General features: G+C 44.5%; 1 long non-coding RNA gene across 2 annotated transcripts in view; it reads right to left on the bottom strand.

Moving 5' to 3' along the window:
- Positions 1-378: 378 nt before the first annotated feature.
- LOC138282439 (uncharacterized) overlaps positions 379-13,482 on the bottom strand; it is a 53,431-nt gene continuing 40,327 nt past the window's right edge. Inside the window, exons 2-4 of one of the 2 annotated variants that reach the window (XR_011200953.1) lie at positions 5,213-5,567; positions 4,476-4,574; positions 379-944 (exon numbers count right to left, since the gene is read on the bottom strand). This is a non-coding gene — a long non-coding RNA (uncharacterized lncRNA). The remainder of the gene's footprint in view (positions 945-4,475; positions 4,575-5,212; positions 5,568-13,482) is intronic. The other variant, XR_011200960.1, reaches the window with a different exon arrangement.

Genomic DNA, 13,482 nt, shown 5'->3' with positions numbered 1-13,482 from the left:
GTAGGAGTGGCACCTTCTGCCTTCCCTATTAGCGCACTTGCCTGCTACTATTACTACCTGCCCCCCGTTAAGATGCCACCTTGGAAAAAACCCTGCAGGAAGAAGACTCCCTCACTTCATCCATTCAGGTAAAAGAAGAACTATGGATTGAAGTTAACTTGTTTAGTTATTAATTAACTCCTACTGAGGAAGATGTTGCCTATGTGTCGCTAGGTTTTTGTAGGCAAAATAGGCAATGGCAATCATCCCCTGGAGGACAATATAGTTGCAGAGGGCAATAGAGCAAGGGTATAAGTAAAAATTTTTTTAGCAGATTTAAAAAAAACGGCGAAACTAAAAGCAGTGCATACTAAAACACCAAAATATTTTAGGCATAAATCAAGTAAAGTAAATTATCACCTTTTTATTTTTAACAAATACAAAAACCCACCATTTCCACCCACAATAGGCCTACCACTCTCCCCAAACAGCCCTGTCTTCACAAAGTCCAACGAAAAGTTCAATATAAAGTTTTTGAAAACCCTATCCCAACTCCATCCCCATCCTTTCATCCCACAGCAATTCCCTCCCACCAAATCAAAAAACTGAAAAAAGGGGCTCAGAAGAGGCCACTGTCTCTCTGGGTCCAGAGTTGGTCCAGGCTCTGCTCGACTCTAGAGAGCCGTCTCTTTACCCAGTCCATCTGCTGCAGAATACAGTGGAGCAATGCCCTGTCAGAGCAGGAAGGGTTAGCAGCAGGTGCAGTTATGGATCCCGATAGCTGGCAGCAGCGCTGGCGATATAGTGGCCAGGAGGCTGGAGGGTAGGACTGGCATGCTGCTGAGCTGGGTCTTCCTCCTCCAAGTCCATCATTTGCCTGTATTCGGCCTGAATGTTCTCCAACCTCTGTCACCTCAGATGAGCTGCTATCTCCTGCCTGGTTGGTGGCCGTCCAACAGGAGTAGCTATATCGAGAACAACAAAAATAAAAAGGGCAAATTGTGAGAAATGCTCAGAATAAACACTTACTCAAAAGTAGGTAGTGGGTGGCACAGTAGCAATACATTGCTGGTCCTCAAGGGACATTGGCATTTGATGTGATTAGGAGACACAGGCCAAGTTAATTTGCTTACCCACACATGCCTCACATAAAAAGCACTGACTTTCTGGTAGAAAGAATTAAGGCAGAATAACATCAGATTAACAGTGTTTAAAACGATTTTCTAGTAACTATACAGACACTTTCGGTAGAAAAATAAAAATGTTTTTTTTTTCTATATACTGGATCAAAATCCTCACCTTTTACTCCCTTTACTCTTGGCGTGTGGCATTCTCCTCCCCCACCATCGCAGAATAAGAGGTCTCACTAGTAGCTATTGCCCGCTCGCCTCACCCACCCTTGTCCCATTCTGTTGTACTCCATTGACATCGTCCACCTACCAGAGGTTCCAGGCCTGTTAGTGTCTCTCCCTCCTGTTGGACCGGCAGACCAACACCCCTCAGGCCGCTATGGATAGGAAGCCTTGCGTCAAACACTAATTCTTTTTCCCTGCCTCTGGCCTGCATAGACATCCTTATAGAGCTCTACTCTCTCTTTCCCTAGACAGTAAAACCTGGGGCCTGGAAGAATGGACGTAAGACACTCTACGCTCATTGCTTACTCTTAAATCCGCTTGAAGGAATTCCCCAGCAACGGGGTATCAGCTGATGATGCGAGTTTAGATGTAATGTACCGAAGGTGAAAGTTTACTATGCTCCTCCGTAATGTCAGTCATACATGATGTTAATTTCCTGTTTATAATCTTTAATAAAAAATTGAGAAACAAAATAAAAAATGAATTAACTCTCATTTATGAGTAAGGCATTATGCATTATGGAGTACAAGTTGTTGTGCCAAATTAATGGAGGCATGCTAGCCAGCACTTCGAGTACTTCGCTACTGTCTGTAGGTTGGGCAGCTAGAGTTTACAATTATATTTCTTTAATTCCAATGGCCCTGCTCTTCCCCAAATGCCTTTCACTAAGTTTCTACTTGACTCTAAAGAGGCAGGTGAGTAAATAAGATATGTCACACGTCATGTAAAAATGAAGATATATTAATCCTGTCTATTGTGAGTAGTTGGTGGGGAAAACAATGCATTGCACTACAGGGAAAGGAACGCGCTATACAGATTGTATTTGGCACATTTGTCACAGAGTATTCCTTATGCCAAACTTGAAATCAAAGTGGGCACATATTGGTCCCACTCTACTTACTGGCCCTCACTACCACAAATTCTTTCCAACAAATTAATTTGCAGTAAGGAAAGGAAACTTGACTTACTCTACTTCGGAATAAGGCAGACTGATTAGAAGAGTAGGTAGAGTTTTTACTACAGAATAGAGGGGTGTCACTGATCATTGTGTGCCTAAGCTTTGGCATATTTAGTCACTGTGTAGATGAGAGGTACAAATCTGAAGAGGCATTAAATAAATCTGTTATGGAAAACCATGAAATATATATGGAAACACTTCACATAGCCATAAAAATGTGACATGCCAAGAATGGATTTTTAATTTGGCTGGTAGGCTGGAACGGAAGAACTTAGGAAAGAATAAAGGAGTGAAGTACTAAGAGGCACAGAGTGGGAGGAGGGAAACACACCTTACGTGTTCAGTTTGCAATGCACTGAAAAGTTTGTAAATGCTGCATTAACTGAAGCAGACACACATTGCACAGCCAACACTGCAATCTCAAATTGAATAATACTGCACTTCTTTGGTCTTAAGTGGTGAAATGCCATGAGCAGGGAGGGGACTGATGAATGATGATGATGGGTGGAATACCTATCTGCCTTATTTAACAAATACAGTGAGTCAAGGGATTAGGGGACATATGTACTAAAGCATTTTCCCATAGACACAGAATGGGTAAAATCCTTTGGTACATCTGGCCCTAGAACACAAATTAAAAGACCCACCATTCTGAACCATAGTTTCATAACCTTTAAAACACCTTAAAACACAAAGTAAGCAAAGTAGGTGAGCAGCATGTCCTTCTACAGAAGAACTCTCCTGTTTATTCATCAAAGCAATTATTCAAATCATCCTTTCATTCTTCCTACTTTATTCACCAATAGTCAGCATGATTTAAGCTTTTTCACCAAAATTCACCCTCCATTATCCATCCATTCAATATCCACTATAGGGGTGGGTGAAGAATTCTGCTCTGCCGGTGGAGTTTGCAGAGTTTTCCCCACTCTGTTCTCTGCTTGGCGTTCTGAAAAACTCTGCAAAGTGACGCGGAGCAGAGTTTCTCTCGCTTGCGCTCGCCAATGTTAAGTTGGCAAGGAAAAGAAATCACTCAATTAGCGAGCGAGATTTTTTAACACGAGCAGTACGGTAAGCTGCGACCACTGGTGAAAGCTGCTGGCAGTGTTGAGGAAGCTGCCGCTAGAGTAGAAAATATACTCGAGTGGCAGGAAGAAGTTAGCACCCTCTGGCGCACCAAGTGATGCTGTTCGTGCTGATTTTACAGCACGGGAGAACTACTGCCACTGAAAATCAGCGTGGACAGCATGACATATTCCGCCGCTCACGGAGCTTGGCGTAGTACGGCATCGGTTTTTTCAGCACTTTGTGGAGTTCCACGTAGCAGAACTCCACGAACTCCACCCAGGCCTAATTCACTCTCCACCTTTTCTTTCAATCATACTTTCACCCATCCATCCATTTACCCAATACTCACTCATGCTTCCTTTCACCCACCCACGCATCCTTTCCTCTCACTCATTTCACCCATCCTTTCTTTTAACCTTCCATTCTTTCACATTTTCATAAAGCCATCATTTATTTTTTAGCGTACATTATGTTTGTTTTAGCTGAGTTGTAGATAGAAAGGGTCATAAGTTACCCAACCAACGTGGTAGCTGTAAGACAGGGCGTTCAATCATGATATAGCTAGTGAGTGATTGTAATTGTCAATAAGCAAGCAAGGTGGCTTACCACCGCCCATCCCTGCTGCCACTTCTCCCCCTGCTCCATATACTCGTACAGCATAACTTGAGCCAACTCCATTGGTGGTAGCTGTGGCCAGAAAAAAACATTATACCGCTTTTCTATGCCAGGTACATCGCCCTCAATTTTTTAAATGACAGTTCGCTTTGCAATATCTTCTATCAAAGATATTACTCTGGGCATTTTGTTGGTTGACAATGTTAGAAAAACCAGGTAGTCAGGCCAACCAAAAATGTTGCATAATGGAGGGGTAGAGCTATAGCCCATGATGATAATCATCGGAACCATTGAAGTGCAATAAAGGAGTAGAATAAAAATGGTTAATGAAAGACAGAAAAAACGATAATGCAGGTATAACAGGAATTAAACAAAAACTGGATAGGAGAGTTGGAAAAAAAAAGGAAACAGTATAAAAAAGTAAACAAGGCAACATTAAAAGTAGTATAATAGTGGGCAGAGGTAAAAGTTAGGGAAAAATAATATTAAATAATAGTACTTACTGGGATGAGCAGAGCCCTCCGAATTGGCGCTGGTGGTCGGAACCTCCCTAGCTCCTGCCAGACCTGCCTCTGTTGTGCCCCTCTTCTTGCCCTTGGGTGCTGATGTAAGAAATAAAGAAGATTAAAAAATATATTAGTGGTACAGTTAATCTCCACAATATTATTATACAACAGGCAAATGCAGTAAGATTATATTTAAATCAGATTGCCTTTAGTACTAGTATGATTGACTATTGTTGAGTTTGCTATACTTCTAAAATCCTTATTCCAAATTTCCTTAACAAAAACTACATTTTGAACTAATGCATTGCAATGAATGATCTTTGATTATATTCTCATTTCTCAAACCTGTTGATGGACCAAATCAGTCTCCTCTTTTTGCAATGCATAGATGCATACTAGTACTACACATTACTGTGAAATTGCTTGGGACTGTACAGGCTACATAAAGAAAGTCACAGAAAATGCTAACTCACTGATATCACTAATAATTCACTATCGTGACAGGAGGACAGAGGAGCCTACATTGCAATGGTTTCCTAAATAATCAGTCAAGAGTGCCTACGAGTATGATGATGTAGCGCCGCGCACCTGCCTAGCTCTAACTGGATCACATAATAAATAATATTCTTAACGTAAACTAAATGTAACGTACCTCTCAGTGTAAGCAGCATGCTATTCGGAATAAAAAGTTAGCATTGTAGAACACAAAACACAATAATATAGTTAATACTCACCAAGCCCTAGAATCTCCACACCTAGCATGTCAAGCAGGTCCTGCTTGCGGTCAATGATATCTGCCCAGCAGTGCATCAGCTGGACCTGGGTGGTGCCTCGAACACACCTGCACAACCTAGCCCAATGAGGCCGACGCTCCCACAGGGGTAACCGCTCCTAGGCCTGTCACCTGCTGCAAGCATGGAGCTGAGGTAGCGCTGCACATAGAAAACCAGTGCTGCCACCTTCTCCTCACAAAACATGGGCTGCACTCCTTGGCAGCACGGCTGCCCACAAGGTAGGTGGCTGCTGCCGTCTGTCCGGGGGAGCCTGCCACTCCCCTGTTCGCTAGCGTCACACTGCTGTGCCATGATGCTAGTTGTTGGGGTGAAGAGAAAAGAAACAGGAGGAGAAGGAAGAAATAACTATGTAAGTGAGGGGAAAAATAAACAAAAATACAAAAAGTCACAAAAAGCACAAACAAAATGAAAAAAAAGTAAAAATACACAGACATGAAAAGAAACAGGAATACAATATATAAAACAAGAGGGGTAAATTAATTAGGGTGGTGAAGGATTGAAACAGTGATTTAGGTATGAAAAAACAGGCCTAGCACTATAAACAGGGTGAAAAACAAAATGGCAAGAACTGTGGTTGCTGCTTGAATAGAGTTTCAGCTCCCTCCGCCAGTGACCCAATTTTTTTTACATATTATATGACTAAGTACCCTATTCTAAAGTATAGCAAATATGTCTCCAGTGATTGGGTACTAATTAATTTCATGTAAGGATGGGAAGCTTTGGATTATGATTAACTTTATCTATTATTACCACCAAGAAAATGACCATCAGTAACAGTCTATCAATCCTGGTTTACAAGACATCATAAAAATATCACTTTCTTCAGAGTAGCCACATAAATTATATTTTCTGGATGCTTTTATCAGATAGTGGCTTTCTGACATTGTGGATTTATAAAACATTACTGCCTAAGTGTGCCTCTTCGCTGCCATGAGCAGACTCGGACAAGCTTTCTTAAGGCATCTGGCATGGTATGCCATCATTCTGCTCTGTCTACCTGACTGGGACAGGCTCCCTGGAACTCCACTGGTTGTTGTAGGGTGGACTGGCCCTTCCTTAAACTTCACTGCAACCCACACCCTTGAGCAGAATAGCACAGTTGAAGTCTCCGTTTAGCCTGATGCATCTCGTTGGCCCCAGAGGACGTGGCAACCTAGAGCAGACTTTTACACTGCTCCTCCCTATGGTCTGACAACCTGCACAGAGACAGAGTAAGGGTCAGGTGGGTTATTTCAAATGTTTTTCTTTTTTAAGTAGTTTCTTTCAGTATTCCTACTGCACTCTTTATTTTTAGAAAAGATTAATCGATTCCTTCTGGCAGTTCCTTCTTTTTGTGCTGCACGTAGGTATGTAGTTGGGTTTATTATTTGCTACAGTGTTTTTTTTCCCTTTGTGCCATCTCTTGGAGCCCATTGCCAGTTAAATCTGACCCGATCAGTATGTAGAGGATGTAGCATTCTAACTTCCTGGATGAGGTCTCTGCAAAGAAGTACTTTCTACCCATTTATAGTAGTTTTGTATAGAGAACTGAGTCCTCTTTGCAGAAAGATGCTTATTCATTGCTAGAAACCCTGGGAAGACAAATACAGTTGCTTGCTTCAGTGCAGAGCATTATACCCCCAGCAGGGAAAGGTTCAGGGCCTAGTAGATCCCTTGATCCCTAATGTGCTAACAAGCTTCCACACAAGGTCTTCTAGAAGACTCCTGTTCAGCACCTTGTGTACACATTCAAACATCTTAGGCAGGCACTTTTAAGGTGCAGCATTGTGGCTCAGGGTCCATGCTTCGAGGAGGACTAGTCTGGGTATACCCCCAAAGAGGCGGACCCTTTTTCCTGTTCGGGAGACCTTGAAGACAGGGAAGATGTAAATGGTCAGGACCTGGATAATGGTTCAGGATGTGACCCAGGTCCTTGTAGACCATTGAGTCTAGAGGCAGGGACTAAATGACCCAGGCTAGATAATAAGACATTTATGAGGGACAAAACTCCTTCTGACTTACTGGATCTGAAGGATATATACCATCCTCGGTCTGCAGACTGGACTACAGCTGACAAAGTATCCCAAATTATGGGTTATAGAGTTTGAAAGCCTCTAGACAAGGAAATGAGGGGTTGCCTCAAAGCAGAGTGTCCCAAACTTTTCCTGGAAGGTTAAGTGGAGACTGATGGGTAGTTGGCAACATTCTTTAATCAACTGCTGAAGAATTCCAAAAAATGAATTGATAGCTTTGGAGGTCATGACAAGACAAATTATTGGACATAACAGACCCTCCCTGAAAGGTTTCGTATATGGTCAAGGAGGCCAAAAAAACTAACATTTTGTCTCCCCGGAGATCCTTTCAGGGTGGGTGGAGAGAGCAATCTATTTCTCACTCTGCCCTACCAATGGAGAGACACTGATCCCTCTTAATAAAGATTGACCCCAAGCTCAGGGAATTGGCTACTTCAAGGATGTGGCTCTTTCAAGGTCCTTTTATTAAAGAGCCCTGGAAATTCTTTACTGACTCTTCCTCTCTCAATGAAGCCCAGCAGTCTATGAAGAAGATATTTGGGCAAAAACATTTGGTGGGTTGGGGCACTCTCTAACATCTGTGCTTACTTTCCAGCATCCCAGTGGGGGCCATCCTCCAGAATAAATTCAAAGTAGCTGAACCTGGGAAGATTTAGAGGGTTCTTCTCTAAAAGGGGTAATTCACACAGCCATGGTGGCAGGGGAGCCTTTACAGAAGCCACCAACCCTCCTGGGGGAGTCACAAGTAGAGTTACATGTTTTTCCAACCAAAGGTGGGAGGCTTGGAACTCCTGGAAGGGTCCTATGTGATTCCATGCCTGGCAAAGGACAAGATGTCCTGTTTGATACTTCTGAAAATGGACAATTTGTCAACAGTCTGATACAACAGCGTGCTTAGAAGCACAGAATGCAAAATGCTTCAAAACTGGGGAAGGAGTATAGACTCTAAGTTGCAACAGAATACCTGTCAAGCAATCAGAATCTAGTGGTGGGCTACAATTCTAGTTTCCTTCGGGACTTCATCACTCAGAAACTGGACCTGCTTCTGCTTCAGTAGCTGATGGCAAGGTGTGGCCCTTGTGAGATGGATCTGTTTACCTTGCATCTGGCTAACCAATTCCTGAGATTTTACAGCTGGTGACAGGATGTCCTACCGTGATGGGTAAAGAGGGCAGTCAGTTTCCTATGAAATGTCTACTGTGCTTTGTCTATTAAAAGACACTGATTAGTCTTAATAACGACCGACCCCAGGTCTGGGGAATTAGCTACTTCAGAGGCCAGTCCTACTGTGGATGGGGTCTCTTTGGAGATAATTTTATTAAGGAGTCCAGCAAATTCTTTACTACCTTTTTGTCTCCCAATAAAGGCCAGCTATCTATGAAGCAGGACTTTGGGCACATTTATTGGTAGAGGTAAGGATCTCTTTATCATTTGCGCTTATTTTACCCTTCCAGTGAGGCCAGTCTACCAGAAAACATCTCCAGTGGCAGGACCAGAGAGGACTTGCGGGGTTCTTCACTGGGCTAACAGACACAGCTGTGCAAGCAGGGGTGCCTTCATTGGGGCCAAAGCTACTGTAGCAGTCACAAGTAAGAGGTACCTGTTGTTTCCCATCCAAAGGCAGGAGGCTTAGAACTCCTGGCACTGCCCTTTGCGTTCTCATGCAAGTCAAAATGGACAATATGTCATCAGTCTGAAATATCAATAGGTGTGCATTATGCGATTACGCCATCCAAAGTTCTTGTAGAATTTGCCAAGGACAAGAGAGTCTCAGTGGCAAACAGAACCTAGTGGCGGACTAGAATTCCAGGTTCCTTAGGGACTTCAGCACTCAGAAACATGACCTGCTATTTTCAGAATATAATGGCAAAGTGGGGCCCTTGCAAAATGGATCTGTTCACCTTGCATCTGGCTCATCAACCCCTGAGATTTTACAGCTGGCAAAAGGAAGTTCTACCAGAAGACAAAAATACTTCCACAGAAGAATGCTCACTAACTTAGAACTGTGCCTTCTTATCATTTTGGATGATCACAAAACTGTCAGTTGAGGTAAGAAGGCAAAAGTCGGATGTGAGCCTGACAATATACTTCTGGATGTCTCAAGAATGGTTTGTGGTAATATGTTTGTGGGATTCTCTGACCTTTTTACCCCTCCATTTGAACATTCCGAAGGATCCTTATGGAAAAATCAAAGTTCACCCTGTCTCATGTCATGGAGTATTCCTAAACATGTTGGGAAATCCCAGGACTCTCACAGCAAGCTTCAAACCTAATCTGAAAAGCCTAGTCAGAGTCTATGACCAAACAGTACAGCTCAGCTTGAATACAATGGTCAAGTTGTTGTTTGGGATGCAGTTTGCATCCCGTGGTGGCAGATTTTGGCTACATCCTGAATTCTTATTGGAGCTGGCTAACAAGGGTTTAGCCTACCGAATCAATAATGTTTACAGGTTTGTGAATTTAGTTGGACATGTCTCTCTCGATGGGGTACTGGCAGGGGAACAGCTACTAGTTTAAAAGCCACTCCAGGGTCAACGACTGTCTAGTCCCCTTGTACCTACATACTCTTATTTATGGGAAGTTATTGTTCAATCTTTTGGAGTCTTGAAAGGCTAATCCACACCTTTTGTAAAATGAAACATCAGCAATGTTGGCCATGCTGCTATGTCTGATAGCTTGCAAACAGATATCTGATGTGATGGCATTGGGTTTATCTTTCAAGACTTTTACTCTGGATGGAGTTTTCTTTATAATCTAAGAGAGAGAGAAATATCATTAAGTTGGTCTTTTATCCAGCCTCTCCAGATAATAATAAGTTTCCATGATCAAATGTTTAAGATCATATGAAGCTATGGAGGAGGTGTTTAGAGTGAAGTGTATTCCCCGACTATTGCAAGAAGGGTCAGAAAACTTATGTGAGAGGCAGGCATTTACTTTTTACACTTCTGAGCTCACTTGACCAAAGGAGCCATAGCGTCTAAGGCCTTTTCCCTTGGAGACAACCTGTAATACATTTTGCAGATGGCAGAATGGTCTTCATACTCAGCTATCAAACTATTTTAAGCCAGTGGTGAGGGCTAGCATCACTGGTATTCAGTAAGTTTACACTAGCATAAATCAAAGCCCCTAGTCCGGATATAGAATGTTAAATTTCCTAGCTATTGTGAGGGACAGTTTAAATTCTGGTAAGGACATGGAGGCATGGATTATGCCGCCCAATTACAAATTTGGGGCAAAGACCACACCTGGGTTATGTGTTCATCAATCACTGTGCATAAGTATTAGGGTTCTTTACTTATCTGGTTTATAAATTTCAGTTATGGGTTTTGCTTTGGGTATACTGCTGTTCAATATATCAAATGGTCATTGTGAAGTGTTGATTGGACGATTTTATACAATTAACTGTAATTTATTCTTTTTTGACAGGCCCCAGCCAAAACCAACACTTCTAAATACAGATTGGACTGTTCAATGGCTATATTTACGCATAGAAAGAGAAAGTGCTATTTTCATAATAGGTATTATACATGGAGAGATAAACTGGTGGTAATTTTTCTTTGTGGTAAAAAGGAGAAAGTTGAACATAATCTTTGCCTCCGTGTCCTTAAAAGAAATTCAAACTTTCCTTCAGAATAGTTAGGAAATTTTATACCATGAGCATATACCCAACACATGTGGAATTTCATGTCTGTACAAATTTCCAGTTCATCATATAATCACAACAGGAGTATGAGATGCACAAATACATTTTATCATTAATGGGCAGTCATGTTGGGTGAATATCTATATCAGCATATGTTGAACAGAGTACACACTACAGGCCTCATTTCGAGTCCACCAAACTCCTGACAGGATTGTCGTCGCCTTTGTGGTGACCACTCCGCCGGAGTTATTAAGAGTTTCCCACTAGGTTGGCGGACAGAAACCTCAGTTTCCGCCCGCCGGCCTAGCGGGAAACAGGCTACAGCATTGTCTCCAGCTCTTAATCAAGATGGTGGCAATGCTGTAGCCCGCAGGGTGCACCAGCACCCTTGCAATGTGCACTGTCTGCAAAGCAGACAGTGAACATTGCGACGGTGCTAGCAAGGGGGTCCCCCGCACTGCCCATGCTAAGTGTATGGGCAATGCAGAGGCCCCTTGCACCTGTTCCCCACCAGCCTTTTGATGGTGGTGTTACCACCATCAAAAGGCTGGTGGAGAACAACGTTGGAATCTGCAGGGCAGCGCTGCATGCAGTGATGCCCTGGCAGATTACGCTCTCAGCCACCGACATCCATCCATGATCCCAGCAGTGCTGGCGGTTTGATCACCAGGGTTTTAATGTGATGGTCAGACCGCCACAACAGAGGCGGTCCTCACTGCCACCGCGAGTATGGCATTCTGAAGACCGCCACACTCATAATGAGGCCCTATGTGTTTAGAAATACTGATAAGCCTTTTTCTATGCACAATCAATATTAATAACATTTTGCGGATTTTAGATTCTTGGCTACTGTCCTTGAGGGTGGCAACACCCTCCTTGTGCCTCCTCCCTGAGGGGAGGGGGGCACATCTCTATTTCTATTGGGAGAATCCTCCAAAATCAAGATGGAGGATTTCTAAAGGCAGGGGTCACCTCAGCTCAGGATACCTTAGGGGCTGTCCTGACTGGTGGGTGACTCTTCCTTGTTTTTCTCATTATCTCCCCTGGACTTGCCGACAAAAGTGGCGGCTGTGTCCAGGGGGCAGGCATCTCCACTAGCTGGAGTGCCCTGGGGCATTGTAACACGAAGCTTGAGCCTTTGAGGCTCACTGCTAGGTGTTACAGTTCCTGCAGGGGGGGTGTTAAGCATCTCCACCCCGTGGAGGCTTTGTTTCTGGTCTCAGAGAGCACAAAGGCTCTCACCCCAGGGGGTCAGAAACTCATCTCTCAGCAGCAGGCTGGCACAGACCAGTCAGTCCTACACTGAAGGATTGGGTAAAATAAAGCGGGCATCTCTAAGATGCCCTCCTTGTGCATTTTGTAATAAATCCAACACTGGCATCAGTGTGGGTTTATTATTCTGAGAAGTTTGATACCAAACTCCCCAGTATTCAGTGTAGCCATTATGGAGCTGTGGACTTCGTTTTTGACAAACTCCCAGACCATATACTTAATATGGCCACACTGTACTTACAATGTCTAAGAATAGACTTAGACACTGTAGGGGCATATTGCTCATGCAGCTGTGCCCTCACCTGTGGTATAGTGCACCCTGCCTTTGGGCTGTAAGGCCTGCTAGAGGGGTGACTTACCTATGCCACAGGCAGTATTTTGTAGGCATGGCATCCTGAGGGGGATGCCATGTCGACTTTGCCTTTTTCTCCCAACACACATAGGGGGTCATTCTGACCCTGGCGGCCGGTGGCCGCCAGAGCCACCGACCACGGGAGCACCGCCAACAGGCTGGCGGTGCTCCCACGAGCATTCTGACCGCGGCGGTTCAGCCGCGGTCAGAAGCGGCAAGTCGGCGGGCTCCCGCCGACTTACCGCTGCTCGGGGGAATCCTTCATGGCGGCGGAGCGCGCTCCGCCGCCATGAGGATTCTGACAGCCCCTACCGCCATCCTGTTCATGGCGGGAAACCCGCTATGAACAGGATGGCGGTAGGGGGTGCCGCGGGGCCCCTGGGGGCCCCTGCCGTGCCCATGCCAATGGCATGGGCACGGCAGGGGCCCCCGTAAGAGGGCCCCGCTAAGTATTTCAGTGTCTGCCTTGCAGACACTGAAATACGCGACGGGTGCAACTGCACCCGTCGCACCCCTGCAACTACGCCGGCTCAATTCTGAGCCGGCGTCCTCGTTGCAGGGGCATTTCCTCTGGGCCGGCGGGCGCTCTCTTGGAGAGCGCCCGCCGGCCCAGAGGAAATGTCTGAATGGCCGCCGCGGTCTTTTGACCGCGGTGCGGTCATTTGGCGGCGGTACTATGGCGGACGGCCTCCGCCGTCCGCCATAGTCAGAATCACCCCCATAATCTACAATGGCAGTGTGCATGTGTTAGGTGAGGGGTCCCTTAGGGTGGCACAATATATGCTGCAGCCCTTAGGGACCTTCCCTGGTTAAAGGACCCTTGGTACCACTGGTACCTTTTACAAGGGACTTATCTGTGTGTCAGGGGTGTGCCAATTGTGGAAACAATGGTACATTTTTAGTGAAAAAACACTGGTGCTGGGGCCTGGTT

The sequence above is a fragment of the Pleurodeles waltl genome, chromosome 1_1 (genome assembly GCF_031143425.1).
Source record: "Pleurodeles waltl isolate 20211129_DDA chromosome 1_1, aPleWal1.hap1.20221129, whole genome shotgun sequence".
Classification (NCBI taxonomy): domain Eukaryota; kingdom Metazoa; phylum Chordata; class Amphibia; order Caudata; family Salamandridae; genus Pleurodeles; species Pleurodeles waltl.
This window is presented reverse-complemented; position numbering and strand designations above follow the sequence as displayed.